The sequence below is a fragment of the Piliocolobus tephrosceles genome, chromosome 1 (assembly GCF_002776525.5).
Source record: "Piliocolobus tephrosceles isolate RC106 chromosome 1, ASM277652v3, whole genome shotgun sequence".
Classification (NCBI taxonomy): Eukaryota; Metazoa; Chordata; class Mammalia; order Primates; family Cercopithecidae; genus Piliocolobus; species Piliocolobus tephrosceles.
In genome coordinates, this window is record NC_045434.1 from 164,295,720 (window position 1) to 164,313,641 (window position 17,922).

Consider the following 17,922-nt stretch of genomic DNA (forward strand, 5'->3'; position numbering starts at 1 on the left):
TTTTTTTTTGGCTTTCAAAGGGCTACCGTGCATTTTAATCTTCCCTTTTCAGGATTATATACAGCCATACAGGTGTGAGCACTGCAAGCCTTTTACAAACTTTCATGAGGAGCTGTACGTCTGCATTGTAGCAATTTGCTACAATTTGCTCAGACCAATTTATGTATGTTGTCTTTAAATTGTGTGATGTGAGTGGATTATTTGAATGGGCTGTAAAGTTTTAATTGGTGCAGCTGATAAACCTTCCCTCTCCCACCCCCTACAAACCCTTGGGTGTTTCATGTTTCAGGGCACATGGCAAAATTAACTCCTGACTGATCCTTTCCCTTTTGCTGTTGCCCCTTACAAACCTTTCTCCACAGGGCAGCCAGAGTGATCTTTTCAAATGCAAATCAGTTAAGATACTTCTGCTTAAACCCTTCTAGGTTTTTTTTCCCATTGCACTAAGAATCCAATCCAGACTGTTCCCTGTGAAGTACAAGGCTCACCTCACACCATGTGTCAAGCACGTCAGCTTCCTTTAAGTTTCTAAAGCGTGCCAAGCTCCTTCTAAGACCAGGGTGTTTACCTTTGTGAATCCTTCTGCAATATTCTCTCCTGGTGATTCAGGAGGTTGGCATTTTCTCATCTTTGTGGGATCAATTTAAGATGTCACTTCCTTAAAGAGGCCTCCCCCAACCTCCCTACCTAAAATGAGCACATACCATATCTCCCCCTGTCAGCGGTGGCAAATCCATGCAGGTCTGCAGCCATCTCAATTCTTGCGTCCTTTGAAGAAAGAATTTGACTGAGTGACAGAGAGCAGAAGGAGAGACAGAGGCAAACTATAGAGCAGGAGTGAATGTTTACTAAAAAGCTTTAGAGCAGGAACAAAAGGAAGGAATGTCCACTTGGAAGAGGCCCAAGTGGGCAACGTGAAGACGTCGTGCAGGGTCTGACCTTTTGACCTGGGGTCTTACACATTGGCATACTTCCGGGGTCAGGTGTCCCTTCTCCCCTAATTCTTCCCTCAGGGTTGGCTGTCCACAGGCGCAGTGGCCTGCTAGTGCTTGGGAGAGCATGCACAGTGTGTTTACTGAGTTGTATGCATGCTCAATTGAGGTGTTCTTCCCTCCCCTGCCAGATGCCCCTAGGAGGCCGTACACAAGTTAAAACGCTGCCATTTTGCCTGTTAGTGCTCAGGTGTCAGCCCTCTTACCCAACTCCTGAGCTCTTATCAGGAAGGTACTGATCACCAGTTTCAGGTTTTTCCTATCTATATAGAGCCTGCCTTTCCTTGGTACTGGCTGCAACCAATTATTATTTTAGAGCGACCGTTAACAACCTCCTAACCATCACCTGATAGTGATCTGACATTCCTGGTGGTGGTGGGAGCTTTTCCTGCCCTGTTTATGTCTGACTAGCTACTTGCTATAACACCCCTGCCACCCCATTATTCTTTATTTTAGCATGCTGTTTATTTCCTTGTTACAGCATTTCCTGATCTTAATTATTTTATTTCCTTATATGTTTGTTTGTCTCTTGCTGGCCTTTCTTGATAGACTGTATGCTTCCTGAGGGCAGGGACTAGGGCTGCCTGGCTCCTCACTGTATCCTGAGTGCCAGGCACAGAGAATTCCAGTGAAAAGTACTCAGTACACTGACAATTGATTGAGTTGCCTCTGGAATATCTAGAACAAAAAATACACCATTTGATTTTGGCTTATGCTCTAAATGTCATTTGCTAACTTATATGATTTCTGTATTTTCTCCCCTGTAATACCCCCTCAAAGGCTGGAGAGATGGTGTGTATGTGTGTGGCTGTTGTTTCCAGACTACAAACCTGTCGTTTCCAGACTACAGACCTACTATGCCTCCAGTCACCTAACTCCAGCACATTTTTTTCATTTTTTCACTCAAACCTCTAAGACCCTCCAGAGTCCGTAGGAAGCACCCCTCACCCCGGTCTTAATCACCACTTGCTCCTCCTACTCGCCCATAGGCTCCATGCCACTCTTCCTGCTTTCTATCTCTTGTTTCTTGTATTCTGTGTTTCCTCTTGTTTCTTCTTCACTTTTCAGCCTTCTTATGAGAAGAAAGCCCACCACGCTGAATGATCATCAGCCAGTCAGAACATTCCTCTACTCTAGTGATTTCTTCCCGCCCCCCTCAATTTGCTGTACCACCTGCGAATCTGAGGAGCTTGTAGAAAATTTCCTGTGTGCAAGCTCACCCACATAGACTGTGATTCACTAGGTTGGGGTGGAGCCAGCACTTCATTCATGTATAAAGTTCCCCAGGGAACTCCAATATGCAGCCAGTCTAAGAACCAATTCTCCAATCTATGTGAAGAGTGCCTCATACTCACTGGGCCTTTGGGCTCTTCTTAGAGGCCTGTCCATAGCTTCCCTGCATAGAGATCCTGAGCTGTTCTGGGAGCATGCAGGGCAGAAGGCTGGTCCCTTGATAGCCACCAAGACTTTGCTGTAGTCAGGCTTAGTGACATATTCCCAGGCTTGTTACACTGTTGTCTTGTTCATAAAAAATATGTTTTAGCCTTCTAGATATCTAGTTTTGCAAATCAGTGTCAGGTATAGAAAGAATCCTGTCACTTGAACAGCGTATTCAATAATTTTAAAGGTCAAGACCTGTGTGGAAATTAGCTTTCAGCTATTGAAACACACTGACTTATACATACATAACAGAAAATATGGTCCTATGGCACACTGGATATTTATGCATATATAAATTAGCCTGTTAGATATACTGATAAGCAATATCTCAAGTACTCACTGATGATCATGTCCAGCATAGTAGGAAAACAGTGAAAGTGCAGAAACAGGTTTCATTTTAAGGACACTGCAGTAATAGCTCTTGATTATAGAGTGCCTACTTTATGACAGGCACTATGCTGCAGGTTATGCTCAAATACTCATCACAACCCAGAAAAGTAGGAAACACAAGCTCGTGAAAGGAAGGAAACTCACCCAGGATAATACAGTAAAATGTGCTAGTGGCAGGATTCCATGCCAGACGTTCTGAGCTCAGGCACTGCCAGCTCTCCATCGCACACTCCTTACCATCGATGACACCAGTGTGCAATGAGCATGCTCCCTGTGAATGGGCACCTAGGAACAGGGCTGCCCACCTAGGAACAGGGCTGCCCACAAAGGAGGGTAGGAGAATCCCCAGAACCCTTGCCCACACTAAATATTATTTATGTTTTAATGAGTATTACTAATTTGACAAGTACAATATGATTCACATATTGATTTACATATTTTTTCAGATGTTGATGCAGATGAATATTCTCATTTGTACACTATCTGATTTAAGTCTATTCTATTGGTGATAAAACACCAGGACAGGCTTGTTTCTTTGAACAATTAAAGTAAGAAAGGGAGAAAGAATAATAAGCTTTTGAGCACTGATTTTATATTTATCTATCAGTTAGTCATCAAGGTAGAGAAGAACAAACTCTTAGTCATCCTCACCAAAAGATTGCAAAGTACATTTTGTTTCTTTTTTCAATTGGCCAAAAATTGTGTCTTCTAACCATTTTGTGTCTAGCAGTAAAAACTGAAGTCACTAGCAAAATGTCTGTTTTGATAAATCGGGAACAAAAAGACCAAAACTAATGACTTCCACAATGGTAGGTGCCCTGGGAAATACAATATAGAATAGTGGAATCGAGGGCTTGTTTACTATGATTCTGTATATCCATCTGATGGGGAGTATAAATAGGTTTCTTTACACAAAGGGACCCAGGGAATGGTGAATCGGGGAATAATTGACTTGTCTCGGTATGTTTGTGAATGTGCATTTTTATCTGATGGCAAATATGCTGTTGGCCTTTGAGTCAGTCACCCACCATAAAATTTCCTCAGCCTCATATGAACCAAGATAGTGTGCCCGTCCCCCCCTCAAAGAAAACATTTCAAATTAGCATTAATCATCCAATGTCGTGGTCGGGGCCCTACGGTGAAAGCCACCTACTGCAGCTGAATGCCATTCAGCAGGCAAGAAGTGATTTGCAATATAATTTAAATGAAGAGTTGGTTTCTTTTCCTATTTAGAACACACCAGTATGGAAAACTGATTGTCAGACATTCTGGTGATGTGCATCAACTTGGCTATTCACTCAGAAAATGAAGTTTCCTGAGACACCCGCACATTTAATTTATTTTTTTCCCTATGAAGTTAACTTCAGCTTGTTAAATACAATGACTATCCAAACCACAGAAAAACCAACACCATTAATTTTAATGCTTATAATGTAATGGAAGGAGATTATATTCATTTGGGATTTTTCTCCTTTTAATAGAATGTTTACTTGCCCCTCTCCTTATGAGTTAATTATTATCTTCTCTCCATAATGCTCTGCTTGTATCGGAGCAGCAAACAGAGTCTGTTAATGTCTTGAGTTTATAGATTACTGGTGATTCTATCATTTTGCAATGTCGATCACTAAAGCATCAATAGCTTGCCAGTATGGTAAGTGAATATGTGACTGATAGGAATGCAACTACTTCCTTACATAACTCTCCTGTCTATTTTTATAAAACATTTAGTTTTAGCACAGTGTCTTTTCTATGCGTTGACTGGCATATTGAAGGACTTTTCAGTAAATTATACAGTAGTGAGTTAAGAATTGGTGACTTCTGTTATCATTCGGGTATTTATGTTTAATTCATCAGTTTATTCATTTAATAGACACTTAGTGAGTACCTGGCTTATTTCAGTAGTGTGCTGAGTATTAGGGATTAAGACATAGTCCCCATGTTCAGGGAGCCGACAGTTCTGAGCAGGAATTGCCATAAGGAATTGCAGCATAGGCTCAATGAGATGAGTGGTACAAAAAAAATCTGGGTATAAAGGGTAATAGAGGGTGCAATGGAAGAAGCTTTTCCTGGAAAGAAGACTACCAAAGAAGGCTTTGCAGATACTGGAGCTGATCTTGAAGTCCCAGACCTTGAGTTCTTCAAGTTGGCAGTAGAATGATTTGTGAGGATGGGAGGAGGCAGTAAAGGAAGAGGGAACAGCATATGCAAGGTAGTGATTAAAAAAAAAAAAAGAAAACAAAGTAGCGATGAACACCTATTGAAAACCTTCTGTATGTTTTTAAGTAATAAAAGCTGACATTTTCCAAACTTACCATTTGTCAACCACTGTTTCAAATTCTGACATCTGCAAACTCAAGCCTCACTCTGACACTTTTAAGTAGGTATTATCAGCACTCCTTTTTACAAATTAAAATACCTGCCTGGAGAGATTCAGTAACTTGCCAAATGTCACACAGCTGGTAGGATCGGGAAAAAGACCAGAACTCAGGTTCTTTAAGTCCAAAGTCTACAAGTTTAAATATTACACTAATATTTCAGTGTAATATGGCATCTTTGCTCTTTAGATCCCTTACTCCAGCTGTGCAGAGAAGACATGCAAATAGTGGCTGCCATTCATGACAGTGTCTGAGAGGGGATAACAGCAGCAGCTATGACTTACAGAGAGTGTTAAATGAGATATGAAATGTTAAATGAGATATGAAGTATACGAAGGGCTTAGAACAGTGCCTGGTACATGGCAAATAATTTGTTAACTGCTGGGGTTATGATGATTAATGTGTTAAGGGTAGTAGAATATGCCAGGTGCAGTGGCTCACGCCTGTAACCCCAGCACTTTGGGAGGCTGAGGCAGGTGGATCACAAGGTCAGGAGTTTGAGACAGCCTGGCCAACATGGCGAAACCCAGTCTCTACTAAAAACACAAAAATTAGCTGGGCATGGTGGCGTGCACCTGTAATCTCTGGTACTCCAGAGGCTGAGGCAGGAGAATTGCTTGAACCCGGGAGATGGAGGTTGCAGTGAGCTGAGATGATACCACTGAGAAATTTGGAGTTGGTGGCATTTGATGTAGACCTGGACTCCTTAATCGATTATTTCAGCAAGAGAAAGCAGAATGTAGAGATGAAAGCTGACTGGAAAATTCCATTATGTTTAAGAACAGTAAATAAACTAATTTGATTAAAGCAGAGGGCTTTAAAGAGAAGCAGAAAGAGTAAGATTAAATAGGAGGGTAGAAATTGCTTATAATTAATTATATTTGTTGAGTGATTGGTACTGTTTATATTTTGGTTTTAGTCATCATAACGTTTTCCTGGGATTATAGACTCATTTTTTTCTTTTGAAGAAAATGAGGCTCAGATAATTGATGTAATATTTCTCAGGTCATCCAGCAAGAGTAGTTAAACTTGGACTTGAACTCAGACCTGTGTTAAAGTGCCATGTGCTTTTGACCGCACCATACTTTCATTTTGCAGCTCTGATCTTTCTAACACATCATCAATATTTATATAATAATTTTTCTAGTGAAAGGGGTAGAAAAAAAGTAAGAACATATTTTGTTAATGTTTTCTTCTTAGGGTTCTGCTTATCAATCACTATAGCCCAACATTTCCCCAGTTAATAGCCTGTGTCTGCTTTCATTAAAATAGAAAGAACTGGTCTCTCTGTTTGATTTCCTGTACACACATATACCCCTCAGGTTTCCTATTTGTGTATATCTGTTAGAACATATACCATCAATAATAAGCCATTGCCTGAAATGAGACCTAACAGTTAAGAGTATGAACTTTGAAGGATGGCAGGGTGCCAGGGCTAGATTCCTGGCTCTGCCCTTCATAGCTGTGGTCATAAGCAACCTTTCTACATTGTCTATACTTCTATTTCTTTATCTGTTTAATGACGGTTATAATAGTACCAACATTATTGGTTTGCTGTTATGAACAAGTGGATTAGTACATATAAAAACTAAAAACTATGCTTAAAATGCTATGATAATTCATTTAATATTAGCATCATTGTGGCTTATAATCTAACATCTATTGAGAGGAAGATCTGTGATTAGCTCTGTCCTTGATCTGTTTGTGTTTCTATAAAGGCATGTCTGAGACTGGGTAATTTATAAAGAGAAGAGGTTTATTTGACTCACAGTTCTGCAGGCTATACAGAAGGCATGGTGCCAACATCTGCTTCTGAGGAGGGACTCTGACTGCTTCCCCTAATCGTTGAGGGGGAAAGGGAGCCTGCATGTGCAAAGATCACACAGCTAGAGAGGAAACAAGAGATAGAGGGGAGGGAGGTGCCACGCTCCTTTTAACAACCAGCTCTCGTAGGAACTAACAGAGCAGGAACTCACTCATTACTGTGAGGATGGCACCATGCTCTTCATGAGGGATCTACCACGTGACCCAAACCTCCAGCCTCCATTAGGCCTCACCTCCAACACCGGGTATCAAATTTCAACATGAGGTTTGGGGGACAAACATCCAAACTATAGCAGTGAGGATATGGAAAAGGCATTCCTTCATACATTTGCTGAAGAGCATGTAAAATTGTACAAACTTTGTGAATGGTAATTTGACAATATCTGTCAAAATTTAAAATACACATTTTCTTTATCCAATAATTCTGCTTTAAGGTATTTATCCTACAGATAGATTCATGCAAGTGAAAAATATACAATTTATACCTTTTGAATTTTAGACTGTGTACGTATAACCTAGTCCAACATTTTAAAATAAAGATGAATGAGCATGTTTCCTTTTATTCATGTCCTTCCCATAACCTAGCACAGTGCTAGGCTCAGAGACCCTGACAACTTCCCTTTTGTTTAGCCCAGCACACACCCTGTGGCTCTCTGTGCCCCATGACCACCTACCCTACGTGTACCATGCACACTTTCAAATCATACGCTTCATCCTGAACCATTCACTTCAAACCCCATTGTGATGACCATTGTACTTTATCCTCTTTCTCCTTTGGTTTGCCTTCAAAATTGACATCACTTTTTCATTGCAGCTATTTCCTTGGCTTCTCTCCATGACGATTCCTGACTTGTGGCCCTGGCAGTCTTGGGAAGACATCATCCAGCTTCTTCAATCCAGACCCTGGGCCCCTGCTTTCCCCAGGATCGCCCCCACCCAGCCTGGACACATTGACTGAACTGTTTTCTAGGACACTGGTGAGTAAAATGCTTGGCTACTTCATGAAAACAGTTCCAATCATCCCCTCCCAATACCATCTCCTCCACATTTGAGCGTGATTTTGTTTCTTTCAAAAGTGGCTCCAATACTCTTCCTTTCTGGAACTGCCTCTCCTGCAGTTAATACCCCAAGGTTCATTATTTGTTTAATCACTGACTTATTCAATGAGGTGGTAGCCAGCAGAATCTGAGAACTGAAAGGTGCATGCCTTTGTCCCCCTCCTGTGTGGTTCCATTCAGGGTTACTTGTCTCTGACTTAGATTGGAGACTAAATGGATTAGAATAAAACCAATTTACGGGAAAAAAGAAATGTTCACAGAAACAGAAATAGAGAGTCCTGCTATCTTGGCTACCTAAGATCTGCAGGCCTCACCAAGGAATTTAAAAAGTAATGTTTCTTATCATAAGTGACAGAAATATGCTGCTTTCTGCATCAATAGATATGAAGATTAAAGGGTCTGACCGTATTAAACAATTTTGCACAGCACCAGGCACTCTGGGCTGTGCTCTCTGCCTTATTAACCTTCATCGTGTGGCTATTTCAGGCCCAATTTAAGAATACAATGCTGTCTGGCTTTGCAAATTGACATCCTTTAATTTAAACTGTCTTGTGGGAGAATTAAGAAATTATGGAACAATTATTCGCCCTCAGTTGAAAGCTGGATGACATCCTGAGATTCTTGTACATTAGCCATTTGAATTGATTAAGTCACGTAATTGAATTACACCTTTGCCCCCATAATATCTTGTGGCACATATGTTGGTGGTTCTTGTTGGGAAATGCTTCCATAAAAATAGGAGAGGGGTTGGTATTAGAGATTGACCTGGATATCAAAGAAAACCTCAGAGCAGAGTGGGCTGACACTCTGAGATTCTGTGAGGGAGGGTGATTAACAGAGCAAGTGTTCTATTTGGAGTTGCAATGGAAGTTCACAGATCAAAACTGCATGCATGATACAGTGTACCTCCTTCCTTAATCTCTCTTTGCATTATCCTTGAACATTTGGCTTCAGTGGCTGGCATTCATTCTCAAAGCTTTTTCTAACATCTCCCATGGACAAAAAAACTGGGTTTGGTGTACCTTCCTTTGTCTTACATGGTTTTCCAAATATGCTTCCATTAGAGTAGTTACCACAATGCTGACAGGTTTCTTTCACCAGGCGATGAGGCTGGAAACCACGTCCAGCTTACCTAGGTTAGTAATAGCACTCAATAGGTGTTTGCTGAGCGAGGTTTTATTAGTAAGTCTCTATGGTTTTGTCTCTGTTTCATTTTGTTTCATGGTGTGAAGGGAGGTAGAATCTGTTAGTAATTTTGTAAGCATCATTCTTAGGTAGGAGTTTTTTCACTACTTGTGTTATTAGACAATTTCATAGAGGGTTTATTAAAGGCCAACTCTATCTGCTTAACACCTATGAGGCGCCTATTATGTACAAAAGCTAGGCTAGATGCTGAGGGGAAAAATTAGCCAAAACATACTTCCTTTTCTTTAGAGGAGCTCAAAATCCAGTGGCGGAATTGAAGAGGTCTGTGCAAGAAATAGCTCTGGTGACTGAGCAAGCACGTAGGAGGCTGTTCCGTGGTCTAGGACTCTGAGAAGGGGCCATGGTACATTCCATTTCATTCCTCTCTGAAGTTCGTACTGCCGTTGGTCTGCCCTGTGCCCCCTCCCACATCGTCCATTTTGGAGTCCAGCAGAGAGGAAAACTCTTAGACTAACGTCCTGTGGACAGGCTGCATGTGTGCCTTTCATTTAAAAACTCCTCTAAAGGAGAGAGGTTTTAAAGCACTGTTTCCCCTCACCCCACCCCCACACTGACTTCCAACTCTCTATCACACTGTGCAGCATTCTGGGTCTTCCTATTCTTTGTCTGTTCTGTGTGGCACAGGAATCTCTCTTTTTAAAGGCTCTTTACGTTTTCTTTACCTTTATCAAAGAACGCTCTTGGAGCTTTAAAACCCAACCACAGCTATCTTCCTGAATATTTCTGTGGGGAAAGGATTAATCAAGCCTGTCAAACACTGAGCTGTAAAACCTTTAATATTTCTAAAAGGTTTAAAGCCAGCATATTTATCACATGCATCATTGAGAATAATCTTTCCTTTTATAGAACAAATTAAATGTTCACTGTAAAATATTGTGGTGATGAGCACAGTGGGTGAAAGATGCATGCAGGGGCCCGATGTGATATTGCAATGGAGATTCTGGTTAAATCTTTCCCTGACATCACCCTGCTAGAAACCACCCATCATCCCCCATACGTCTATTTATATGAATGCTTTATACTGTGGAATCCTAGAATCTTGGTGCTCAAAGGGAAAGGGGCTAGTATTTGTTGAGTGCCTGCTATGTCATGCATTGTGTCTGCATGCTTTCAGTGGGCTTCCACATTTTAATTTTCTAAACAATCCTTTAGAATAGGTACTGGCATATCTGATTTATAGATAAGGAAACTAAGATTCCAAAAGTGAAGGAATTCTCTCAAGATCACGTAAATATTTATTTGCAAATCTGGGACTTGACCCTATGCCCGGCTAATTCTTTCCTTCTGTTTATGTGGCAAATGCCTAGCAAATGTTCAGCAGAAGGTAGGTGCCCACTAAAGAGTTGCTAAAGTTATTATGACTGTTAGCATCAAAGTCTCTGGAGATTTTTATTGAAAGATCATTACTCTATAGACAGAGACAGTGAATATGGTTGTGCCTGATTCTGGGAATCTGAGATGTCTAACCCAGCAGTAGGGGTACTGTTCCTTAGGGTAGGGAGAGACTCACTTGGGATTTTGACTACTATAACTAATACAAACACTGTGTCTTGTTGTTTATAAAGTGCATTCATGTGCACAGTCTAATCTACTCAACAGCTTAGTGAAGTAAAGTCAGCACTACTGCCATTTGACAGGTAGGGAAACTGAGGTACAAAGACATGATAAATCATACCCAGGTCATTCAGCTAGAAGCAACTTGTGCTCCAACTCCATTCTTCTTATTCCAAAGCCACCATCTTTCTGCTAATACTTTAAAACCATTTAGTTATTATTCCTAAGAATTCAACAAGTAAAATGAAGAGGTGTTTATGTTTTGAAATTTTATTGATATCAAATGTATAAAATTTCAAAAGAGCACTTTAACGACTGTTTTGATACTGGATTTCAATTTAATACATTGATTTGAAGTCTTTTGCAAACACCATTCTTTTAAAATATCTGAAAGGGTTATATGGTGCTTTGTAAGTATCCATATATAATAAGTTTTTCAGCTTTGTCCAGTTATAATTGGCAAAAAAATATAAAGTTTTCAAGCTTGCAAGGACTTTAGAGACTGATGACTCTTGTTTTTCGATTAGATAACTGAGGTGTAGACATTGAAAGCAGTGTGACAGAAGCCCAGGCAAAATACTGGGATAACAGAGAACAAAGATACATTCATTCAGATAGGGATGGGTGGTATGAAACCATGGAAGGCTTCACTGAGGAGGTGACTCCTGATGGTGTCTTGAAAGGAGGAGGATTTTAGTAGGGGGAGAAGAGTCAACGAGTGAAGCTAGAACAGAAGAAAAGAATGGCCGTGTATGAAAATGATAACATGATGGTTCTATGGGTGGGGGCCCTTCATGGAAGCTCAGGTTTGTTGTTTCAATATAATTAGTTGTATAATTGCATTCCCAGACTGTGGCATAGGGCTGCACACACATGTAATTAGACCCCCTACCAGCCAGACGGTGTCTTCTGCACGCCTCCACTTTAGACCTCCAGTTTTGTAGCAGAGCAGGCAACCAAAAGAGAGGTCCTGGGGCTCGGAATATTTGCAGTTCCAAACTCACCTCTTCTGTGAGCATACCTCTCTGTGTTTGCCAAATGTACTAGGTGGGGGAAACAGACAAAAGACTTAGAAGGAGGAACAGCTTTCTCTTCCTAGGTTACTATGAAGACAACAGGCCCATTTCTGGAACCATTGGGTGGGCGAGATGTTTCACCAGTTTACATTTAGCAAACTGTAATTAGCATCAGCAGGAGAAGAGAAATGACTGTGTTGGGAAACTCCACTTTCCTCTGCGCAACAGCCTCTGTTCGGAAGGGCTGTTCCCTGCATTTGGGCTTCTGTGATGGGGAAGCAGTGTACAGCTGCCTTATAGAGTTGCAATGAGCTTGTTCTGGGCATGAAGCTCTTAACTGCAGCAGGGGACAGAGGCCAATGGATGATCCTCTTCGAATGGCAGAGTGAATCTTGCTTAGGTGTCAGCCAGGTGGAGTCACTGGGCTCTTGTAAGGTTTCATTCTTTCCATAAATACACATAAGCCCACACCCACATAAACCCTACTGTGTGCTGAAAACTAGGCTTGATTTTTAGGAGCTACAGATCCCCACAGGCCTCTGTGAAAGGGCATGCTGGCCAACAGCAGATTAGTGGCTAGATATACAAAGTGCCATCTGAGGCTTCTTAGTTTGGGGAACATTGAGTAAATCAGACACTCACTGTATTCGTTAGGATGAGTAGTGCTAGCTGCCTTAACCAACAACATAATTTTTTAAAAGTTCATTATGATACTTAATACAACCATTCAGAAAGCTAGGTTTTCCCATCTTATCTGTGTCACCATCATCTTCAACATGTGGCCTCTAAGGTCTCTGAAGATGGGGAAACAGAGAGGAAGATCATACTTGGGAGATGTTCAGGGACCATTTCTGGAAATGGCAGACAGCCCTTCCACCCATATTCCGTTGGCCAGAATTCAGTTATATGGCCCAATTTAATTGTTAGGGGAATGTACATGTAGCTTAGCTATGTGCCCAGGATAAAAATGACATAGATGAAGACATGTCTGCACTCCCATGTTTATTGTAGCACTGTTCACTATAGCCAAGACAGAATCAACGTAAGTGTTCATCAACAGATGAATGGATAAAAAAATGAGATATAGATACAAAATGGAATAATATTCCACCATGAAAAAGAACAAAATCCTGTCATTCACAGGAAAATGAATAAGCCTGGAGGACATTATATTAAATGAAATAATCCAGGCACAGGAAGACAAACATCACATGTTCTCACTTGTATGTGGGGGCTAAAAAAGCTTATTTTATAGAAGTAGGGAGTAGAACTTTGGTTACTAGAGGCAGGGAAGGATGGAGGGAGGAGGGAATAGTGAATTTGGTTAATGGATACAATTAACTGAATTTGGTTAAATTACAGCTAGATAGGGAAAAAAGTTCTAGTGCTCTACAGCACTGTAGGGTAGCTATAGATAATATTTTATTGCATAATTTCAAGTAGAAAGGATTTTGAACATTCCCAACACAAATTAATAATAAATGTTTGAGGTAAGAAATATACTAAATACCCTGACTTGATCATTATACATTGTATGCATGTATCAAAATATCACTCTGTACCCCATAAATATATATAATTATTGTGTCCATCAAAACTAATTTTAAAAAGTGAAACTGACATAGTCTTTTCCTAACATGTTTCATTAAACTCAGTTCCCATTCAAACAAATGCAAGATCATCTAAAAGAATTACCCTTTATTACCATTTTGAGGAACCTTTCCAGGAAAAGTGCTCTTCCAGTGCAGAATGGAACTCAACTGCTGAGAATTTAATTAACACAAATTATCTGGAAGTGTCTGAAGTGACTTCATAACTCTTCAGTCCAGAATTCCTCTTATGGTATTTGATCCTAAAAATATAAATAACAAAAATTTGTGAACAAAAAATGTATTTCCACATTACTTGTAATGTTGACAAAAGGCAAACAATCAAAATTTCCAAAAATAAGATTTTACTGAAGTTCTTCACACTTAAATGATGCAATCATTAAATAAAATATATTTCTAAAGAATTTTTCTTCTTGTTATTGACATATGGACATAAAGATAGGCTTCAGAACTGTATATACAACAGGATTCCAATTTTGTTCCAAACATGTTTAGGTGTGTAATTATAGACACCGGAAAAGACTAAAGACAGTGCATTAAGATATTAAGAGGAAAGCTCTCTACATAGCAGTATAATAAGGGCTTTTATTTTTCTCTTTATATTTTTTTCTTCTAAATCTGATGCAATGATGAGTATGCGTAGCTTTTGTAACTATAAAAAATAAATCAATTAGGATTTTTAAAAAGTGAAGCGGAATGAAGAATGACTTTGGACTAGGACTGACTCAGGATGAAGAGAATTATCCCAAGTGCTTCAGGTGGGAACAGCCAAAGGGTGTGTGTGGGAATGTCCTAGAATTGTGTCAGATCCAGAGAGGGAGCTGCAGGGTGGAGAACAGAGTGTATCATAATGGTCAAGACTTATGCAAACTCAGGGGCCCCACAATAATTCCCTTAGCTGGGACAGAGGGTACAAATCTTTAGTTGGCTTTCAAAACTAGGCAACTGAACTGATTAAATAATTCAAACCTGGGGCAATGGGTTCAAGTCCTGGCTCTTCTAATAACCAACTCTGTGGCTTTGGGCATGTGTCTTTACCACTCTGAACCTCATTTGTAAAAGAAATAATACCTTCCTTATAGTATCACTGTGACACTAAATGTAATCATATTTTCAAGTATTTAACATGTATCTACATATATCTATACATACATATTTACACACACATACACACACACACACCTAGACCCTTCCCACCAGGCTCGAAGGGGTGCCCTTTGGGATAAAGCCCCTTCCTCACTGCAACTTTTCATAATCCTGTCCATGCTTCATTTCCCATCCCTATCCCTATCCCCATAGTACCATTACTAGCACCACCTGAAGTTTTAGCCCAGAGGCATTTCTTCCCGGTGACCTTCACCTGCAATTTGGAGATATTCCTCTTGAGAAGTTTCTCCTGTCTTCTTTTCTTGGTGAGTTGAGTTTGGCTTCTAAGCAATCAAGGCCCACTCTATGTCCAGCCTGCATGTCAACTAGGAGAAAGGTGAAAAATCCTAAACTGTATGTTCTAAGACAAATATCCAAGCAAAATAATAGAAGGCAAAAGGATTATAGGGTACTATCACATGTATCTGGGTGAGAGAGCACTCAGGCTGTGACACTGCGCAATGCTACAGAATCAGGAAAAAGGAAATGCAGCCCAAGACGCTGTGACTTCACACCCTGCTGCTTCAACATGAGGTCCTGAATCATTTCCCCAGTTCTGTCTGAAGCCAGCCTCAACAGATCATCACAACAATCACCTTAAGTGATGAATACATATGTGTGCCAGGTACTGTGCACAAGATTGTCACACCTGGTACATCTGGCTCTTTCATTGCATCATGTTTCTTCAAGTAAGAATTTTGTTTTTCTCCTCTGCTGCCTCCTTTTTTTCTCCTTCTGGGGACGTCTTTATTTATATGGCTACTAAACTGAGTAAAGGTGCGACAGGAGTTCCTAAGAAGGTACTCTCCAGATGTATTATTATGGTTGCCTATATCTGCTTTCCCTGCACAGCTGAAGAGGACAGGTTGGCTGATGATGTTGGCAGGTCCTTGAACATTCAGCCTCAAGGTCTTGACCTTGGTTTAAATAGTGCTCAGTGACTTCTAACAAAAAAAAAAAGCGTGAAAGAAAACTGTTCTGTTTCCAGCTTAGAGACTCTCCCAAATTCTAGGCTGGTCACTGATTCATGCTGCCAAGAAGCCTGTTGCTGATTATGCTGGATGCCCCATAAATTAATGAGAGCTGGACTTAGCAGTGACAACGATCGCTGAGTCTGTGGAGCAGAAAATGCAACACTAATATATATGTTTCAGAAATGTCCTTTTGTCTGTATGTTCGGAGGAGAAAGTGCTGATGAGGATCAATTTCATATTGACTTTAAATTTTTCATTTGACCCAGAGCTCTTTTTATTAAGTAATGCACATGAGAACATTTCATCCCAGGCCAACTTGATGGCTTGGAGAATTCCCTTCAGAATACGGCAACCTGGATAGAATTTGAAATGCAGTTCATTCATTTATTCTTTTATTCATCCTTTAATAATTATTTATTGGGTACCTGCTATGTGCTTAATTCTAAAAACTATGCTAGTCTGTGAGCAAGACACAATCTGCCCTCAAGGAATCTAAAATCTAACGAGCTAGACACACATTAATAAACAATCCTGGCCCAGAGCAGTATGTTTGGTTAGCAGGAAGTGCAGGTATACAGAAGCACAGAGGAAGGACTCCCAGAAGGTATCAGGTACTTGGGAAGCATTTGGTTCTTGTTGAAAGAATGAATGAGTTGATGAATGAAAGCACGAGATGGCCCTTGAGCTGAGTCGTAGAGCAAGGTAGAAATTGACTAAGCTGAAAAAGAGCTATAATCGCATGTTCAAAGACAGCAAGGTGTGATGTTTTAAATATAGCTCAGGTGTGAGGAGAGGCAGGCGATAGGGCTCCAGGTAGTCCAGAACCAGACATAAGGAACTTGGGTGTTAAGTCACCATCTACCTGTGCAAATAGACATACTTGTAGATGGCAGAGTGGACCCAAGGGGCCTTGCACCTCTTCAGAGAGCAGGCATAACCACACAATAAATGACTCATCTGGAGGGATTATCTTCAGTGCTTAGTGTGGAGATTCAGTAGGTAGTTGAACTTACCCTCTCTGGACAATTTTCCTGAAGAGGCAGTCCAGTAGATCCAAAGCACTTGCTCTGAGAAAGTTTCAACTCCGGGTTCAACATCTTAAACTAAGCAGTGAATGTTTCTAGAAGCATTTATCCTGCATGCTACAAAGCCCTGCTGTGTCTTCAGTTTTGTCTGAATGTTGGGACCACGTTGTGAAATCTTCTTGTATTTATTGCCTTTCTGCACTCTCCTCAGCTCGTATTTCCCACATTCTTAGTTACTGTCTGTGTGTTTGCTAGTGGTGCAGTTTTGTTCTGTTTTAACCTTGTTTGAACCCCCAAGCCAGTCTGGGAAAACGTGACCATCACTCTTCCGAGCATCTACCTCTGGGATGTGGTCCCGGGGCTTTGACTCACAGGTTAGAAATCTTGTCATGCTCCCCTGAACTTGACTCAATGGCTGCAGTGGCCTGGCTGATTTATGGCTGTTTCTTCCTCTGTTTGATCTTAGCAAACAGACAGCTGTGATGTAGCGGCTTCATTCTACTCACCTGCTGGCACCTTCATGTTTGGTCTAATAGCTTGTTAACTGCTCTGAGGACAGGCACTGCCCTTCCTGGCTACCGTCTAGAGTGGTCTCTATGGCAACTGCATCACATCAAGGATGATGCTCATTCTTCAAGGCTTTCCTTCTCCATTTTTCTCTGGTGGCTTCTGGGTAACCTGTAATGGTTGGAGCCCTGCCTTATCCTGCCAGGAAGCCACTGCTGATTTAAAGCCTCGCAAAGAAACTTAACAAGAACCACTGCTTTCTTCTGGTCTTGTTGCTTGTTCTGTGTTGCACTTGGTCCAGGCCTGCAGGGACTTGTGATCTCTTCTTTATCATCTCTCCTGTTGGTGCTCCTTTTGGTATTGTTCCCAGTCTCTCTCAGAAAGGTTTGACATGGTTTCTCCAGATCTCTCTGCTCATTAATATCATTCAGCAGTCCAATCTGAATCCTGACATTCGGTATGTTCTTTGTTTGCCTCATCCACCTTTGTTTACTCATTCACTCTTCTCTTCAGAAGTGACCCCCAAGCTTTCTGGTCTTCATCTGTACCAAAGAGACTTGTGTCAAAGAGACTCATATAGACTGTTCAGATATATGAAGAAAGAACTGATTTATGTGTGATAGGAGTCTAGAGTGTTCAGTCTGCCGATGGCATTCAGAGTCCAACAATAATACTGTTAATAGCAGTAAATACTATTATATACAGTATTTCTATACAATATTTGTGCATAAATAGTATTATTGTGATAAGAGCTTTACATCTATACAATAATTTATTGACCCCATTGTACAGATGAGGAAACTGA

General features: G+C 40.7%; 1 protein-coding gene across 2 annotated transcripts in view; it reads left to right on the forward strand.

Annotated features, from left to right (window-relative positions):
• The window catches only part of DAB1 (DAB adaptor protein 1), a 1,195,266-nt gene that overhangs the window by 298,133 nt on the left and 879,211 nt on the right, over positions 1-17,922 (forward strand). For both annotated transcript variants that reach the window (XM_023187722.2, XM_023187666.3), the window contains one exon: positions 7,836-7,998. The gene's annotated coding sequence lies outside the window, so the exon portion shown is untranslated. The remainder of the gene's footprint in view (positions 1-7,835; positions 7,999-17,922) is intronic.